We start from the raw sequence: 14,194 nt of genomic DNA, 5'->3' as shown, positions 1-14,194 counted from the left end.
TTTCTAAGAATGTACGTTTGGAGCTCAGCATTGTATGGTACTGAAACACGGACTATGGGAAAACCGGAACAGAAGATAATGGAAACATTTGAGATGTGATGCTACAGACGAATGTTGAAAAGTAGGTACACTGGTAAGGAAAGGAATGAAGAAAAAAATGGCTCTGAGCACTATGGGACTCAACTGCTGTGGTCATCAGTCTCCTAGAACTTAGAACTACTTAAACCTAACTAACCTAAGGACATCACACACATCCATGCCCGAGGCAGGATTCGAACCTGCGACCGTTGCAGTCGCACGGTTCCGGACTGCGCGCCTAGAACCGCGAGACCACCGCGGCCGGCAAGGAATGAAGAGGTTCTGCGCAGAATCGGAGAGTAAAGTAGTAGATGGGAAACTGACAAGAAGAAGGTACTGGATGATGTGACACAGAATAACTTCCGTAGTACTAAGAGGGAGCTATAGAGGGGCAAACTGTAGAGGAAGACAGAGACTGCAATAGATCCAGCAGATAATTGAGACTGATGTTTGTGTTAGTGTTTTGTCAGACGGTACTTCATCACAGATAACCGCATCCTCTGTGAAAATTAATGTAAAAACATGAACAACAATGGTCCCAAAACACACTTCTCTGGAGCACATCTGAAGTTACTCCTACATCTGTCAATGGCTCTCCATCCAAGATAAAATGCTGTGTCATACCTACTTTTCATCCTCACTCTGGGAAACTACGATCACAACCACAGGTGGAAACACAAGCGGCCAAAGACACTGCTAGCTAGGGCATAACCACCTATGGTAAACTAACATACGCAAACAGCGACAAACGTCGGTAAGCCCCTGCATATCAGCAACACTGACTGGCAACCACCAGCTGCTATTAGAGCCGACCAACAGGCCACAGCAGGGACACCGACGAGCTCGCCCACAGACGCACGAACAATCTGCCAACACTCCCTCACACTGTGCCTCCGGTATATGACCATCGGACACAAGACCGATAACAAAACTAACTGTTGCAGGTTGCAGGACGCTGAACGAGGACTCTGTACCAGCACCCAGCGCCAGCCGCCGAGCAGCACAAACGCACAACATCAAGGTATCGACATGCATGATACCCACTACTAACAAAGCCTATCCTTGTACAACCTATCGCAGGCAGCAAGACAACCGCTACTGCTCTTGCCGCCCGACCTAACTTTCGCAGAGGTTTTTTTCCCTTGGCTCTTGCCTTGGCACATTTTTCCTCTGCCCTTCAAACCGCTACCCTTCGTCAGATTTCGACCAATCTATCTCCAGATGAGCGCGTATTAATGGTTAATCCTAACCAGACGTACGCAAACATCGCAGCACCCACATCCTGCGACACCTCACTTTAGTGAATACTAACCCTTATGCAGAGATGGCAGTAGACCTTTTGTGTTGGCCATCATGCCGGTGTGGGCGTGGAGGGGCTCCACCTCTATATAAAAAAAAATACTAAGGAGTTATCGATGTAGTTACTAGTTTTGATACCTCATCTGCTCTAGTTTTCGCTAGTAAGCTTTGGTATGGTACTAAGTCAAACTTTTATGAAAGCAAGAGGTACTAGTTGGATTTGCTTGCCTAGAGGCCATAGCATTGAAAATGTCACATGAAACAACCGCGAGTTTGTTTTTACAACATCGATAATTTCGGAACCCGTGCTGGTTGGTACGAAAGAGGACAGTCTCTCAGAAATGAAATGAGATGATCGTATGGCATTGTTGGCCGGGAGGCCCCATTCGGGGGAGTTCGGCCGCCGTATTGTAAGTCCTCTTTAGTTAACACCACTTCGGCAGATTGCGAGCCAATGATGATGAAGAACACACAACACCCAGTCTACTGCCGGGAATCGATCCCGGGCCCCCTGCATGGTAGGCGGTAACGCTACCGCTACGCTATGAAGGCGGACAGTCTCTTAGATATACCTCGTTAGTCGGAGGTCTAAGATTTTACAACAGATGTTGTTAGACGACTGTTTTGTACCTCACTTCTGCTACCCTTCTTGTAGACGTATGTGGTCTGTGCTTCTTCGCAGTCAATGTGCACAGCTGTTTTTATTCAAGGATCTGCTGTATACAGGGTGATTCAAAAAGAATACCACAACTTTAGGAATTTAAAACTCTGCAACGACAAAAGGCAGAGCTAAGCACTATCTGTCGGCGAATTAAGGGAGCTATAAAGTTTCATTTAGTTGTACATTTGTTCGCTTGAGGCGCTCTTGACTAGGCGTCAGCGTCAGTTGATGCTAAGATGGCGACCGCTCAACAGAAAGCTTTTTGTGTTATTGAGTACGGCAGAAGTGAATCGACGACAGTTGTTCAGCGTGCATTTCGAACGAAGTATGGTGTTAAACCTCCTGATAGGTGGTGTATTAAACGTTGGTATAAACAGTTTACAGAGAATGGGTGTTTGTGCAAAGGGAAAAGTTCTGGACGGCCGAGAACGAGTGATGAAAATGTAGCACGCATCCAGCAAGCATTTGTTCGCAGCCTAGGAGAATCGACTCGCAGAGCTAGCAGAGAGCTGCAAATTCCACAATCAACTGTATGAAGAGTCCTACGAAAAAGGTTAGTTATGAAACCTGAACGTCAACTACCCGAGGCGATGGATCGGCCGCCAGGCAGCCCGTGACAGGGCACTTCATCACTGGCCTCCAAGAAGCCCTGATCTTACCCCCTGCGATTTTTTATTATGGGGGTATGTTAAGGATATGGTGTTTCGGCCACCTCTCCCAGCCACCATTGATGATTTGAAACGAGAAATAACAGCAGCTATCCAAACTGTTACGCCTGATATGTTACAAAGAGTGTGGAACGAGTTGGAGTATCGGGTTGATATTGCTCGAGTGTCTGGAGGGAGCCATATTGAACATCTCTGAACTTGTTTTTGAGTGAAAAAAAAACCTTTTTAAATACTCTTTGTAATGATGTATAACAGAAGGTTATATTATGTTTCTTTCATTAAATACACATTTTTAAAGTTGTGGTATTCTTTTTGAATCAGCCTGTATTACGGTTAAAATGAGTACTAACTCAGTTTCAGATTGTATATATAACCAGAGACGATTTCCATAATGCCCTGGATTCCTCTGTTATTTTAGGGTTCAAAATGTCTCTGAGCACTATGGGACTTAACATCAGAGGTCATCAGTCCCCTAGAACTTAGAAGTACTTAAACCTAAATAACCTAAGGACATCACACACATCCATGCCCGAGGCAGGATTCGAATCTGCGACCGTAGCAGTCGCGCGGTTCCGGACTGAAGCGCCTACAACCGCTCGGCCACCGCGGCCGGCTTATTTTAGGGACTTCAGCTGATTCTCAACATCTGTAACACTACTACCTGTGTCACTATTGATTGCCCTGTGTATCAGATCTGTTGCTCTAGAATTTCGAACAATTTAAACGAAAGTGAAGAATACGCTCGTGTCAACCGGTGTCAAGAAATGCTCAAAAAATTCGACCAAGCAACCGAAAAATCCGTACAGAACTCAATAACAGTAGATGAAACTAAAACATATTCGTACTAGCCGTAAACTAACAGTAATAAACCATTTGGATGTTCCAAGACGACCCGAAAACAAAAGTTGATTGTTAACGAATTACTTCCGAAATAATTAGAGCTTCTTTCTTTAGTTACACTGGACATATCGCGAACTTCGGTGTAGTGCGTCAGACAGTTAATATTGAATGATATACATTTGTTTGCCACAAGTCATCACTGTACACAGAAAAAACAGCCGAAAACTTCGTATTTTTTTTATCATGATAATACCAGGTGCCAACCCGAAGAATAAGACAGTTGATTATTTGCCGAGCAAAATCAGCAAATTAAAATGTCATTGTCTGTATTCACGTCATCTATCGCCTAACGACTTCACTTTCTTCTCTTACGCCAAACAAAAAAACATGAAAAGATGGTTTCATCACCTCAAGCAGCTGCTGATTCGATAAAAACGTTGTTTTTGAGTTAACAACAGCGGCAAGGAAAAAATGTTTCCATAATTGGTTCGTAAGCAAAAAAAAAAATGTATAAATTTTGAAGGCGCAAATTTTTGGAAACTGCAGAACAATTGGTACAGTTTTGTAAAATTTGAAATGTGTCGACATTATGAAATAGCATGAAGAAAACGATTTATTGGCATATAACCCGCACTGAATCAGGAAATAGTGTATATGTGAAACACAGTTCGTTCATCTTCACAGGAAATAATGGCTGCTGTACATAGGGATTCTCAAAGTGATTCTGGATTTCCAAAAGAATTTTAACGCCGTTCCCTGCACGCAGCTTCTAATCGAGCTGCATGCTTGTCGACTATCATCTTAGTTCTGCGACTGGTTTCAGGATTTCTTGTCAGAAAAATCACAGTTCGTAGCAGTTGACGGGAAGTAATCTAGTCAAACTTTAGTGCCATCTGGGTTTCCTCAAGGATGTGTTGTATGCTCTCTGCTGTTCTTAATATACATAACCTCTTAACAAACACTCTGTGTGGCCCTCTTACATTATTTACAGATGATGGCGTCGTTTGCCGTACAGCAAAGTCATCGGAAGATCAAAATGACATGCAAAATGATTTAGGCAAGATATCTCATACCAAAAGTAACAACAAGGAACCACAATTAGCAAGCAAACTGAAACCATCACATAGAAAATGTTCGGCTGAAGCCGAATTAAAGACTGCGTTTCGCCTGCAGAATGCTTGTAACGAGCTCAAAATCTTCTAAAGAAACTGCCTACACTACACTACCTTCTGAAGTTTTTCTGCGCGGTGTAACACAAACTATTGACGAAGGACATCGGAAAAGTTCAAAGAAGGGGAGCTCATTTTGTATTATCGCGAAACAGAGGAGCCAGTGTCAGGCGAGTCAGTCGTTAAAAGAGTGACTTTTTCGTTTCCTGCGGGCTCTTCCCATAAAATTTCAATCATCAACTTTACATTTACATCTACGTGAATACGCTGCTATTCACAATTAAGTGCCTGGCAGAGCTGTCTGTCTCTTCTACCTGTCTCTCTACCGTTCCACTCTCGAACGGCGCGCGGGAAAAACGAGCACTTAAATTTTTGTTTGCGAGCCCTGATTTCTCTTATCTTATCGTGATGATCATTTCTCCCTATGTAGGTGGGTGCCAACACAATGTTTTCACAATTGGCAGAGAAAACTGGTGATTGAAATTTCATGGGAAGATCCCGTCACAACGAAAAACGCCATTGTTTTAAAGATTGCCACTCCAGTTCCGGTATCATGTCTGTGGCACTATCTCCTCTACTTCACGATAATACAAAACGAGCTGCCCTTCTCTGAACTTTTTCAATATCATCCATCAGTCCCACCTGATACGGATCCCACACCGCACAGCAATACTTCAGAATATGGCGGACAAGCGTAGTGTAAGCAGTCTCTTTATAGTAGCTCTGTTGCACTTTAAAGTGTTCTGCCAATGAATCGCAGTCTTTGGTTTTCTCTACCCACAATATTATCAATATGATCGTTCCAAGCTAGATTATTTGTAATTGTAATGCATAAGTATTTTTCCCCGAATGCGAAAATAATTCGTTAAAAACCGTTCAGAAGTCAAGATCCTACAAAATATTTTTTATTCAAGACAACAGGTTTCAACAGTCTTTGCTGTCATCTTCAGATCTTAAACATTATTGCAGTAAAACATGTTCGTTTTACGCTGAACCTCATGCACAAGATATGAAGTGGATAAAACTCAGCACTTTATAAAAGTTTGTCTTCCACTTGACATCTTGTGCATGAGGTTCAGCACGAAATGAACATGTTTTACTACAGAAAATGTTTAATGCCTGAAGATGACAGCAAAGACCGCTGAAACCGGTTTTCTTGAATAAGAAATATTTTGTGCGATCTTGGCTTTTGAATAGGTTTTAATAGCTACAACAGTTCGCTCTTCAGTACTCTCATAATGAGGAAATTTAACGAAAATACTTTTTTGACTCACAGCTGCATGGGAGAGGAATGATCACCGCAATGAATTAAGCGGGGTAGGACGTCAAACGGGCCGACTTGAAGCAGGAGAGGCACCACAGGACATTTTAATTTCCACTGTCAATACTTTTACAAATAAATTCATAAAACTTTAACAGCATGACCAGCAAGGATTCAGGACTCATACTCATAGCAGTGGAAGCTCAAAGACGTAACAAAACACTTCTTTTTACATGTGAAATTTCATCATTTTTTCACTTACTACTGGCTGCATTTGTTGCTATAGGTACACTTTTCTTCCTAAGTAAGAGAGATTCTTCGATGACTTTTGCACAGCATACAAACCATAGTTACAGGTGTATGAAACTCTAGAAGTTATTTAATTTATGAAAAAATGAATGAACTGTTACATTTTAAACTTCATGTTTAGAAATAATTCAAGTTTTATAGCTAATTACCTCAATTTTTTCCATACTTTTTAAATAGATTTGGAGAATTCTAGAGTTCCATACACCTGTAACTACTGTTTGTATGCTATGAAAAATTAATCGAAAAATCTCTCTTACTTAGGAAGAAAATTGTACCTATAGCAACAAATGCAGCCAGTAATAAGTGAAAAAATGATGAAATTTCGCATGTAAAAAAAAGGTATTTTGCTACGTTTTTGAACTTCCACTGCGGTGAGTGTGAATCCTCAATCCTTCCTGGTCATGGTGACAAATTTTTATGAATTTATATGTAAAAGTATAGACAGTAGAAATTAAAATGTCCTGCGGTGACTCTCCTGCTCCAAGTCGGCCCTTTTGACGTCCTACCCCCACCCTTAAGAGAAATCAGACCTCTCGCAGAAAGATGTAGGTATTCATTTTTCCTATGTGCTACTCGAGAGTGTGACGGTCGAGAAATAGGTTGTGTGAACACTCTGACAAACAAGCGTTAATTGCAGAGTAATCATCTAGATACAAATGTAAAAAAATATTATTCCTTCAGTGTTTTTGCAGACACATAAACCGCAGCTACCGACAGATATTGTAGTGGACACAGACCGGCGCGGCCCAGCTATCGGTGTCACGGTCGAGGTGGCGGATCGCAGAGGCGTGGCCTGTGAGCGCTTCTCGCCAGAAAGCGAGCAGCCGTTGCGCAACTCGGGAACCAAACTGTGCTGCCCGGCACGTGCGCCCCCTACTCGGACGGTCAGATTTGTCTTCTGCAGCATCTGTTGCCAAAGGGGGGGGGGGGGGGGGGGACCACTCAACGTGACTGCAGATCAAACGCCTGTAGAACACTTAAACGTGTTCCGAGACCTCTTAATGCACAATCGGTGTGGTTCTCGTAGATGGAAAATGGTATAGAACAGCGAAACGGTTCTGTGTGTCAAGCCACCAAGATGTCTTAGATATCCTTTTCATTGCACAGAGCGTGGTAGGAAATACTAGAGGCTGCAGAAAGCACAAAAAAAATTGATAATACACAACTGGCCATTGAAATTGCTACACCACGAAGATGACGTGCTACAGACGCGCAATTTAACCGACAGGAAGAAGATGCTGTAATATGGAAATGAATAGCTTTTCAGAGCATTCACACAAGGTTGGCGCCAGTGGCGACACCTACAACGTGCTGACATGAGGAAAGTTTCCAACCGATTACTCATACACAAACAGCGGTTGACCGGCGTTGTCTGGTGAAACGTTGTTGTGATGCCCCGTGTAAGGAGGAGAAATGCGTACCATCACGTTGCCAACTTTGATAAAGGTCGGATTGTAGCCTATCGCGATTGTGGTTTATCGTATCGCGACATTGCTGTTCGCGCTGGTCGAGATCCAATGACCGTTAGCAAAATATGGAATCGGTGGGTTCAGGAGGGTAATACGGAACGCCGTGCTGGATCCCAACGGCGTCGTATCATTAGCAGTCGAGATGACAGGCATCTTATCCGCATGGCTGTAACGGATCGTGCAGCCACGTCTCGATCCCTGAGTCAACAGATGGGGACCTTTGCAAGACAACAACCATCTGCACGACGTTTGCAGCAGCATGAACTATCAGCTCGGAGACTATGGCTGCGGTTACCCTTGACGCTGCCTCACAGACAGCAGCGCCTGCGATGGTGTACTCAACGACGAACCTGGGTGCACGAATGGTAAAACGTCATTTTTTCGGATGAATCCAGGTTCTGTTTACAGCATCATGATGGTCACATCCGTGTTTGGCGACATCGCGGTGAATGCTCATTGGAAGCGTCTATTAGTCATCGCCATACTGCCGTATCACCCGGCGTGATGGTATGGGGTGCCACTGGTTACACGTCTCGGTCGCCTCTTGTTCGCACTGTCGGCACTTTGAACAGTGGACGTTACATTTCAGATGTGTTACGACCCGTGGCTCTACCCTATATTCGATCAGTGTGAAACCCTACATTTCAGCAGGATAATGCAGGACTGCATGTTGCAGGTCCTGTACGGGCCTTTCTCGATACAGAAAATGTTCGACTGCTGCCCTGGCCAGCACATTCTCCACATCTCTCACCACTTGGAAACGTCTGGTCAATGGTGGCCGAGCAACTGGCTCGTCACAATACGTCAGTCACTACTCTTGATGAACCGTGGTATCGTGTTGAAGCTGCATGGGCAGCTGTACCTGTACACGCCATCCAAGCTCTGTTTGACTCGATGCCCAGGCGTATCAAGGCCGTTATTACGGCCAGAGGTGATTGTTCTGGGTACTGATTTCTCAGGATCTATGCACCCAAACTGCGTGAAAATGTAATCACATGTCAGTTCTAGTATAATACATTTGTCCAATGAATACCCGTTTATCATCTGTATTTCTTCTTGGTGTAGCAATTTTAATGGCCAGTAATGTATGGATCCACAAAAGAACATCATAAACGAGATGAGGTCAAAGGAAGTCCAAAATATGAAAGTATTCTCATTTGAAAATTACAACCAAACTGTCGCAAACATCTGTTAAGGCAAATCGTTATGAGTAACTGCTTGATACCGTGTTGGTCCTCATCCAGAACGCATGGCGTGGAGTCGACAAGTGCTTGGTAGGTTTCCACTGGTGTGTCGCACGAGATGTACGCACAGTTCCCACAGTTCCTAAAAATTACGAACGAAAGCCTGGGGGGGGGGAGGGAGGTGGCGCGTATTTTACACGGGGTTCTTATTACTGGGCAACACATCAACGTGGTTTTACTTTGCGGTGGAGCGACAGTCATGAAAAACGTTTTGAAACTTATAACCGCCACTTGACTGAACAGATTTTATTGCACAGTCTAGATCTCAGCCTTACGTATTATCGAGCATTACAAAATATTATACTTCAGTAGAAGGTAAGTCATCGTCAAAAAAACACATCAAAAAAAGTTTTGCATCACCCCGGTTCACCGAACTCCTGAAGACAGACGTCGACTGTGGGTATTTTATCACAGACACAGTCCCTTTGACTGTTCAGAGATGTCACTAAACCGGCCCAAAGGTGTAAACAACCATGCGTGAGCAGCACCTATTAGCGGAGGGGGTCCAACAGCCCGTCAGCTCCAGTCATTCCACCAGGAAGGAGGTACACGGCTCGTGTTGTCTGTAGTTCAACCATGCCTAGATGGCCAATACCGCGGTGTGATCGCGTCCGCATCGTTGCTTTGTGCCAGGAAGAGCTGTCAATAAGGGAAGTGTCCAGGCGTCTCAGAGTGAACCAAAGCGATGTTGATCGGACATGGAGGAGATACAGGAGAGACGGCAACTGTCTATGACGTGCCTCACTCAGGCCGCCCAAGGACTACTACTGCAGTCGATGACCGCTACCTACGGATTATGGCTCGGAGGAACCCTGACAGCAGCGCCACCATATTGAATAATGCTTTTCGTGCAGCCACAAGACGTCGTGTAACGATTCAAACAGTGCGCAATAGGCTGCATGATGCGCAACTTCATTCCCGACGTCAGTCACGAGGTCTATCTTTGCAACCACGACACCAAGCAGCGCGGTACAGACGGTCCCATCAAAATGCCTAATGGACCGCTCAGGTTTGGCATCACGTTCTCTTCGCCGATGAGTGTCGCATCTGCCTTCAACCACACAATCGTCGGAGACGTGTTAGGAGGCAACCCGGTCAGGCTGAACGACTTCGACACAATGTCCAGAGAGTACAGCAAGGTGGAGGTTCCCTGCTGTTTTGGTTCGCATTATGTGGGGCAGACGTACGCCGCTGGTGGTCATGGAAGGCACCGTAACGGCTGTACGATACGTCAGTGTCAGTGCCGTCCTCCGACCGATAGTGTAACCATATCGGCAGTATATTGGCGAGGCATTCGTGTTCATGGATGACAATTCGCACCCCCATCGTGCACATCTTGTGAATGACTTCCTTCAGGATAACGACATCGCGTGACTATAGTGGCCAGCATGTTTTCCAGACATGAACCCTATCGAACGTGCCTGGGCTGTTTATGGACTACGTGACCCACCAACCACTCTGAGGGTTCTACGCCGAATCGCTGCTGAGGAGTTGGAAATTTTTGCCCAACAATTCCTTGATGAACTTGTGGATCGTATGCCACGACGAATACAGGCATGCATCAATGCAAGAGGACGTGTTACTTAGTATTAGAGGTACCGGTGTGTACAGCAATCTGGACCACCACTTTTGAAAGTCCCGCTGTATGGTGGTACAACATGCAATGTGTGGTTTTCATGAGCAATAAAAATGGCGTAAATGATGTTTATATTGATCTCTATTCCAATTTTCTGTACAGGTTCCAAACTCTCGGAACTGAAGTGACGCACAACGTTTTTAATTGGTTTTTTTTATTTTTTTTTTTTATTTTTGACCAGGGATGGGGCCTCTCCACTCCCACACCGACGTGGTGACCAAACCAAAAGTTCTACTGTCACCTCCGTATAACATGTTAGTTTTTGAATAAGGAGTCACAGGATGCGGGCTGTAATGTTGTCCATGCATCTGGGTAGGATTACTCATTGACATGGTCCATCAGGAGACAGTAAGCGGACGAAAGCCGTCGAAGGGTAGCGGTTTGTAAGGGCAGAGGGAAAAAAGTGCCAAGGTAAGCGTCAAGGGAAAAACAACTCTGTGACAGTAGGATGGGTAGTAAGAACAGTAGCGCCTTGCTAGCTGCGACGGTGCATGCAAAGTGAGGTTATGTTAGTGCAAGATATCGTGCATAGTTACCTTACCTTTGTCGCTGCGGGTGCTCGTTGTACATAGGTCAGTACGGGCGCTGCAGCTGGGCTCCCGTGAATCCTCCTGGGTCTGCTGCAGCGTCTGCGTCCCTGTAACAGTCCGAGGTCGCCATACATTAGTGGGCGATCGGCCATAGATCAGCTCATAGAGTGTGGGGTGTGTGTGGCTAGTTTGCGTGTTGTGTACAGTGCGGCTTCCCTGTGATTGCCTGGTTTTCGGCGGGTCGAGCATTTTGGGTTTTTGACGTGTTTTTTTTTTCTTTATTGATTTTCAATTCCCCCCCGAAGGGGGCGGGCTGGCAGCAGCTTACTACGCTGCTCTACAGCCTACAGACTTTTTTTTTAAAAAAAAGGAAGAAGAAAGAAACAAGGAAAAACAGGCGATAAAATGGTGATTTAAAGTGGAAAATGGCGTAAAAATGCGGAAAGTTAAAACAGAAAGCAAAAGGGGATGGAAATATTGATAAAATACACAGGAATCAGACAAGTAACATAGTAGACACACAATTAAAAAACATGGCGACAGTCTGGCTTCTGTTTGCAAGTGATTAAAAAAAAAAAGCACACCCAGCGACAGTATGATGGCTGTTCGCTACACTTCCCAAAAGGCACAACACGGAGCACGCACTGGAAAAACACACTGTGAAACACTGCACGAAAAAGGCGGCACAAAGATGGCACTCCCGATCGAAGGCAGATGGAGGGGGGGGGGGACCTGGAGTAGGGGGAAAAACAAGGAGGGAGGGGAGGTAAAAACGAAAAGGGGGGGGAACCAAGGATGGAGAGGACTAATAAAGGGGGAGAAGGGCAGACGCGAGACGGAATGAGAGGAGGCAGAGGAAGGAAATGTAAAAGGACTCGGGGGAGAGAAGGGGGCAAAGAGAGGGGAGGTGTGGAAGAAAGAGGATGGAAGGGGGGGAGAGGGAGCCCGGGAAAAGGACAGAGGAAAGGAGGGGGAGTGGGGATCAGAGTTGATACGAGGGATAAATGGAGGGAGAGAGGGTATCATCCGGGAGGGGGAGTTGATGGAAGCCACCTTGGGAAAGGAGATGTAGGGTGTAGAGATGGAGGGTAGGGGGGACACAACGGTGATTTGACGTGTGTATGTATCTTCGGTTATAAAAAACCAATTTGTCGAAAGTAAATGCGAGAACATTTGTGTAATAGGTAAATTTTCTGGCAATTAGCATGACTACTTCACTTGATATGGTTGTGGAATAAAATACGTGATCAAATCACAGGTTTTAAACTTAGCTACATTTTGTCTAAATAGCCACTGACATAAACATAACTTAGCCTATGTTCTCGCCTTTACGTTTGACAAAATTGGTTTGTACAACCGAAGTTACATGTTTTGATGATGACTTGTATTCTAATGAAGAGTAATTATTTTTAATACCTGTAACACTTGATAATTGTGTAAGGCTGCAATCTAGATTGTGGAATAAAACCGGTTGCACAGTCAAATTGCAGTTTTCAAGAAACATCAACGTGAGTTTATTGACATGTTCCTTGAATCATAGCATCAAACCACCCACCGATTTCGGTGGAGATGTCAGCCATGAAGTGATGCTGCTGGTCCGTGATATTGTTAACATACTGCACAGTCGTGTTAACATACTACACGGTTGTTAAGGTGCCTACAGTTAGTTCACTGAACAGTCCTCTGTGGAACTTTCTGTAATTCACACCACAAATATTTCATATTACATGCGTTTCCACACTGAAAACTTTAATTTGGGTTGATGAGTTACCCTCAGATATTATCCCTTATTCCATTACTTTCATATCACGTATGTCAGACAATATCTGCAATTCAATTAAACATTAAAGGTCTTGAATTGTGTGGGGTAATTTGTAATAATTACCGATTTGTAATAATTACTTGAGAGAAGCTGAACTTCGTAGCCTAGATAGCTTGTAAAACAACCTTTATTCTTGATTACCGGTTTTGCTGAGCATGATTACCACCTTCATATCTCGATAAAAGGTTACTTCATGTCTCCTATAGCTTCTTTAGGCGTTTCAGAAATTCTGTGGCATGCACACACCAACCGGAATTATTCTCAAGTTGTAAACGTCAACGCAGACTACCGGCGGCTATTTCGAGATCGCCAGCATGGGCAGCACTTATACATTGAGCAGAAGCAGTACAGCACAAGCAGCCAGCATGGCCGACAAGTTAAGTACTTGCTGGATCGTCGTCAGCGGTGGAGCTTCCAACGAATAGGCAGCCAACCAGTCTGTGTGCTTCAGATAATTTTAGTGGGACAGTTAGTCCCGACTCTAAATGTGGTTACGTTGATTAGGACGATACTGCTGGGGCAGAGAGCCCAATATGAGAGAGGAGATGTGTTTTCAGACCCTGCATCAACGCAATTAATGCAAGTTTTGCTAGAAGTGCAGCTAGTGTAGGACTGTTGACTGCAAAAATGGAACAGGGAAATTCCGATCTCAGTTAAAATACCAAAAGTGTAAAAGCTGAGGTGGAAAAAGTTAAATCGGATATTGAAGGATGTATTGATGCAGAATTAGAAGTTATAAAGGCAGACATGGGCAAAGTTTCTGAGGAGGTTGTCCTGGTTAACACCAGAGTCGATACGATAGAAAAAGATTTTGGGGAAAAGATGGAAAAGATGTAGGGTGGGCTGGGTGGCAATGCTAAGAATTGTGTGCTGAGGCAAAATGTACTTTACAAATTACCCACTAAATCTGTTAAGAATTTGTCAGATAGAGCAGTAGAATGTGAAAAGAATGTGGTTAAAAATAGAGAACATTTTGAATCAAGATTAAATAAGGAAACTGCCCAGCTTGAACAGGAGTTTTAAGGACATGAGAGCTCAATTAATTTTTTTAGCAGCGAATGATGCTATTACCGTGATAAGTGTTCCACGTGGTATTTCAGGAACGACAAAGTCTTTTGCAGATATTGGAAAATACTAATCAGTTGATTTTGTTGCTGCACGTAAGGATGGTTTTGTGAGAATGTCGGAAGAGGCAGAAATTAAATCCG

The sequence above is a fragment of the Schistocerca nitens genome, chromosome 1, assembly GCF_023898315.1.
Source record: "Schistocerca nitens isolate TAMUIC-IGC-003100 chromosome 1, iqSchNite1.1, whole genome shotgun sequence".
NCBI lineage: Eukaryota > Metazoa > Arthropoda > Insecta > Orthoptera > Acrididae > Schistocerca > Schistocerca nitens.
Note: the sequence above shows the minus strand (reverse complement) of the source record.